Source organism: Limulus polyphemus, unplaced genomic scaffold (assembly GCF_000517525.1).
Source record: "Limulus polyphemus unplaced genomic scaffold, Limulus_polyphemus-2.1.2 Scaffold730, whole genome shotgun sequence".
Classification (NCBI taxonomy): Eukaryota; Metazoa; Arthropoda; class Merostomata; order Xiphosura; family Limulidae; genus Limulus; species Limulus polyphemus.
In genome coordinates, this window is record NW_013666340.1 from 171,781 (window position 1) to 178,131 (window position 6,351).

The following is a 6,351-nucleotide window of genomic DNA, read 5'->3' on the forward strand; positions in this document are numbered from 1 at the left end:
ACCAGACATTCTTCTGGAAAAGGGCACTTAAAGCCAATACATCCTGTCCATCATTCATCGGAAATGGATAGGAAAATGCAAGAAGACACAATATAGCCAACCCTAACGACACAAGACCCTCCATCGAAAGTACTAGTGGAGTAATAACGAGTGCCTGCAAAATAAAAAAAAATTACAGTGTCGGATGCGTCGCAGCTGTTCTTCACTGTGGCAAATATCTATGTAGGTGCTGAGTATTCACGAAACTCAAAGAATGAGACTTATGGTACTGTCTTGCATGAAGAAGGTGAAGCTAGTGACTGTAGTGATTGTATCAATGCAGTATTAGGTGTTGACTAATGGTAATCACAATGGAAATGAACATTTAACAAATATCATTCAGTTATAGGAAATGCATTGTATGAGTCTATTCTACTTACTGAATTGTGAATTATAAGAATTTGTTGAATATCAGCATAGAGCGTGTGTAATGAACGTACATAACATTTGTAAAATTCCCGTGTTTTTTTTTTTTTCGTAAACAGGATAGTTTTATGAAATATTGCATGACTTGCTTTATAACGTACAGAGAAGATAACAAATGGTTTTAAAACATTCCTGAGATTCACTCCTTTGTACGGTACCATACAAGTAATTTTGTAGCGGAGGACAGGGGTGGTTACTACGAAAAGTAACTTAGGGGCCCTTGTGATACACGATTTCCGAAATACAGTATGGTAACCATCTTCAAAAGATCGAACTTAACCCGAAACTGTCAAAGCAACACACAACAACCGAGCATTATGCCTTTTCCTGGTCCAAACTCATAATAACAAGATCGTTAATTTTTACTAAAGCCTATAAGTCACGAAACCAAAAAATTCATTCTCATTACTTCGCGTAGGTACAAAATAAGATTGTTCGAAATAACAATCAGTTTACACATGGAATTTAACTGGTTTGCGAACGAGTTTGCAAAGTTCTTTGGATCAATACAAAAGAAAAACACAGGGCGTTGATTTACCTAATTGGTTACGTCATACGTGATAAGTGATCTCTTGGATGGAGATAAGCAACCATCAATAAGAGATTCTCCAGACAAAAGAAACATAGCTGGAACAATTTATAATAAGCACTAGATACAATTCCAGAGCTAGTAACCAACGTCGAACGAAAAGAAAGAATATTCATTATGATCGTAATTTTAGCCAAACTAATTTTTTTTCCCAGTTTGCTTCTCTTCTAAGCGATCTAGCTAGTTTATCCAGTACAGAAACAATTTCGTGCAACAAAATGGAAACCGTCTAAAAGATTTACTGTAAAACTCTCTAACATCAATTAATGCTCCGATTTTGCGGGTCTGTTTTCCTTTTCCGTAGTAAAAATAATTTATATATATATATCCTAACTTAAACGAATGAAAACACTGCATAGCATACCGAGAACTAAACAAGACTATCAACTTTCTAAGTGGCACGTTTAGGAATTTTGTTATAAATGTCGAAATTTAATAGTATCTGTTATCAGAAATATGTGATGTGAGAATATTCCGGTCTGTCAGGAAACATTTACAAAGTATTGATTTCGGAAGTTTCACGTCCCAATAGGTACTTTCAATGAAATCAAAGCTAAATCTACGTAAAACGCTTACTACTTACACCGTAAATAACATCTCTATTCCAATTGCAGTTCGTGGCGAATTGCTGTAATTGAAGAACAACAAAATAAACCTGTGCAATTACAGCTGCCGAAGATGCTTGATGCATCTAGATTGCTAGAAGTTCAATATTGACCAAGAGTTGTCACTACGGCTGAGCCCCCCCTCCTCCTCCCCCGGTGGCTTAGTGGTAAGTCTAAGAACTTATATCGCTAAAATCTAGTTTCGATACCCACGCTGGGCAGAACACAGATAACCTATTTAACAACAAACACCATGGCCTATTGGTTAGCAAAATTGCGATTCACATGTTGGTGGTCATGGGTGCGTTATAAGAGTGACAGTCAAATCCGACTGTTCTATTAGAGTAGCCTAAGAGATGGCTAGTGCAAATAGCTTTGCGCGAAAATCCGAAGCAAACAAGTAGCATACTTCTGCCTGCTTACATGTTAAATAAACATTTACTTGTATCTTTACTACAACACCATTACAGCTTTAAGCAGGCGTTAACAATTAAACAAAAAGCAGCATGAAAGTAAACGACACTGAAAGGTCTATTTCATTTCTTTGAAAATAGCGAAATAAACATACTAATTTTAATGAATATAAAAGGTGAAATAGCATTATTTGATGTACGTCTTTTAGCGACAACTGAAATAATACTGGATAGTAAAAATAACTAGAGAAGTTCGAATAAAACAGTTATAAAAAAATTAACAAGTTAGGCCTAACGAGCTAAGTTTTATCTGTGGTCTGAGCGTATTCATTCTTTGAAAACCCTCTTAAAATTAAAGCACTAAATTACTGCGTCGATTCATCAGCGAGTGCCTTCAGTTGTTGAAGTTCTGACCAATTAAATTGCATTCATGTAGTTTCGAACTCAATTACAGTCAAATAAGACATTATAATACAATTTACTGCTCTATTGACATCATCAAATGAAATTTCGGGCGTCACCGCACCAATTTCGTGAATCTTATTAGCAGACGACACGTGATTTGACAAGCGTACAAGTTTTCATTTAACTTCGGAGGCTATTTTAATTTCAAATCAGTCTTTGAATAATGCATTTAAGGATTGTCTTCGTTACACCCATAAGAAATTTTACATTCTTCATTTCAGGATCTTCTTGTTGTTTTTACACCGTGAAGTATGAAATATTGTTGGGTTATGGAAAGTTGTGGACATATTGTATCAGGTCTCTCTTTTTTTCGAAAAGAGGCAGATTAACTGAATACGTACAGAAGTTAATAGAAACTTTGGTTATGAGAGAAAATAATATAACTTTTTGGTCACATAACATTTTCCATGCTATTTTTCTCTCCTCTGAGTTATTTTATTGGAATATTGGTATGTTCAATCTGAATGACACATTATTAAGCGACACATGAACTACTAGTACAGGGTCAGGTCAGAGATTTCTAAGGTATAGCCATCCTTAGTTTAGAACTATTAACCAAATGGGGGGAAACCATTCAGTAGGACTCGCCGTCCACTTTTAATCGAATAGTGTGATTTACTATCATAAATATAATTCTTTCACAACTGAAAATGTGGAGCGTATTCAGCGGCATATCATGGCTCGAACCTTGGGACTTCTATCCACATCCCAACATGCTAAACAGACGGTCACACCCTGTTTTTTTTCTTGTTAGAAAATAAATATTTTGACTACTGAAATAAAATTCAGTACTATGGACTCTTACCTTGAATGTGTAAAAACCTTTTGCCAAAAATATCAAGTTTTTTAAACGTAAGGTGTTTTAGATTGTCATGACAACGTTCTACTCGCGTTTTTAAGTTATGTTCAACGCTGTTTTATACAGTTAATATCTATATTTTTGTAACCCATGAAAAGACAAGGCGCTTTGACTAAATTTGGAACTAAAGATTTAAAGTTACGACAGTAACTGAACCTTAGTCCTAATATATATATATATATATATATATAATAAATATTTTCATTAATATCTTTTGTTTGTGTGTTGATAAACATAAAGTTACCCAATGGGCTATCTATGCTGTGCCCACCACGAGTATCGAAACCCGGTATTAGTGATGTGGGCCCGGCATGGCCAGGTGGTTAGGGAGCTCGACTCGCAATCTCCGGGTCGCGGGTTTGAATACCCGTCCCACCAAATATGCTCACCCTTTCAGCCGTGGGGGCGTTATAATGTGACGGTCAATCCCACTATTCGTTGGTAAAAGAGTAGCTCAAAAGTTGGTGGTGGCTGGTGATGACTAGCTGCCTTCCCTCTTGTCTTACGCTAAATTAGGGACGGCTAGCGCAGATAGCCCTCGTGTAGCTTTGCGCGAAATTAAAAAACAAACAAAAATAATTAGTGATGTGAGCCCTCAGACTTACCACTGATCTCCTGGAGGGAGTGTGGAGTAGGGAGCACAATTTATTTGACCAAGCGAAGCGAGGGGATGTGTGCCATTACGGTCGGATCCATCATGGATCTAAGGTGAGAAGTGAGTAATCTAGAGTAATCTGACAATGGATATAACTGCCCCAAATTAAAAACTAACAACAGAATAGGTCAACTAATATCAATATTATGCAATTTCTTACTGAAAGACACCCCCCCCCCTTCCTGGTAGCTCAACGAAAAATCTGAAGACTTAGAGCTAAAAACCTTGTTACAATACCCATGGTTGGCACAGTTCACATATCCCATTGCGTAGCTTTGTCTTTAATAAACAAATATTGTTTATTTGTTTGTTTTGAATTTCGCGCAAAGCTACACGAGGGCTGTATGCGCTAGCCGTCCTTAATTTAGCAGGGTAAGACTAGAGGGAAGGCAGCTAGTCATCACCACCCACCGCCAACTCTTGGGCTACTCTTTTACCAACGAATAGTGGGATTGACCGTCACATTATAACGCCCCCACGGCTGAAAGGGTGAGCATGTTTGGTGTGACGAGGATTCGAACCCGCGACCCCCAGATTGCGAGTCGAGCGCCCTAACAAATATTAAACGAAAGCTCCAAGCCATACAATTGCTAGATGTCATACACAGAAAACGAAAGCCACGCTTCGTACAGTGGGGAATTGGGAAAATAATTTACTGGTTGGAAACAATGGTTACCCCTATCCTTATTTTATTACCTTCTTCAAGAAAGACTTTGTTAGGCCTATTGTGGTTCACTTCGTGTATTCAGCGCTGCCAACGCTCGAAGCTAATTTCCTAGACGGTATGGCCAGAACGGGGAGCTTTTGTTAACCCTTCAAGCATGCTAAGAACACTAATAAAAGAAGGCAATAAAGTAAGGATTGGGTGTTTTATTTCGTTCAAACCTCATTAATGGATTATAATACTAATTTTGGTAATAAGTAACGAGATTTATGTGATGCTAAGAAGAGCAAGAAACACTAAACTGATTAAATGTCCTTTGACAATGTTTCACAACTTGCAAGATGGCTGGGGGAGGGGGGGGGGAGAATGGGAGAGTCAATTTAAGTAAACTTTATAACATCCAAGTCTACTAAAACATGTGTTATTTCCTTATCGAAGCAGTATCATCCTCGAGAGTTCCGTTATTTCATGTTAGCGTTGCTCAGGCATGCTTTAAGTGGTGAAACTTTCAAAATATATGACGATTTAACGTTTAATTTAAATTTTGTCTTTAATTAGCAGCCCAAATTAAACTCAACAACTTGTTCATTTAGTGTACTTATTGTCTGAAGGCTTAAGTCATGCAATTCAAAGCCACCGCCTGAACTTCCTGAGTGGAAAGTTAATTCTCTGGTTTCGGCAGCGAATCATTCATTGACGATCTTGGCGCCTATACGATTGATACACCTATAATTTCGCTCTGTATAGCCAATACTTCCCTGTATATGCCTCACAGAATAAAGAGTGGGAATGATTGAACTTAAGTGTGGAGGCACCGGCTTTAATTTGTAGTTTCCTCTTAATTCGTGATTTATTGTTAGTATTTGTCAGCCCAGTGTCTTAAATATAAATTCATGCACCCAAATGAATGTGGTTTAGCGTTTCTGTAAAGACGGTTATCGAATTCTAAGACATTATGAGTAATAGTAGCAATATATAAACTACCTTATATGTGCTATATGCACTAACGACGAGGTCTGTCGTCCAACACAGGGGCTAATGGGGCCATTTGGGGTGCGATAGACACAGTTGTGGTTGAGACATTATTTATATTATCAAACTGCACGAACTATTATGGTGTGAACTAGGTAAAGTTGGTAATGTTTATTTTTATCTATTTTAATATGAGTCACTTACAGACCAGATGAGTAACACAATTTGTTCATGTAGAAATGTTAGAATAATGTTCAAATATACACAAAAATATCTTGGTACAAAATGATAAAAACCCTGTAACACTATGGCTTTCGAAAGGTGGGCCTTTCTTCTTCAGGGGTAAAAATATCTTTATATGAAATTAGTGTGAGAAAAGTAACGAGAAGGTTTATAATACTAACGTTAGAAGTTAGTTGAGTATTTGCCACTTCAACCAGAACTACACTTTATATGACTCTTGAACAAAATGGTCATTTAGCAGACGTATCAAGTCTTCCACATCTGAAGGGTGTCATCCTCATTTAGTCCTCACCTTTCGTTCTCACCAGTAGTGAGACTTCTCCCACCGAATCAGAATTGGAACAAAAATAACAAAAATTTTGTTACCCTCACGTTTCCTTACAATCTCTTTAATGATTTCGATCAACCCCCATTAAAATTT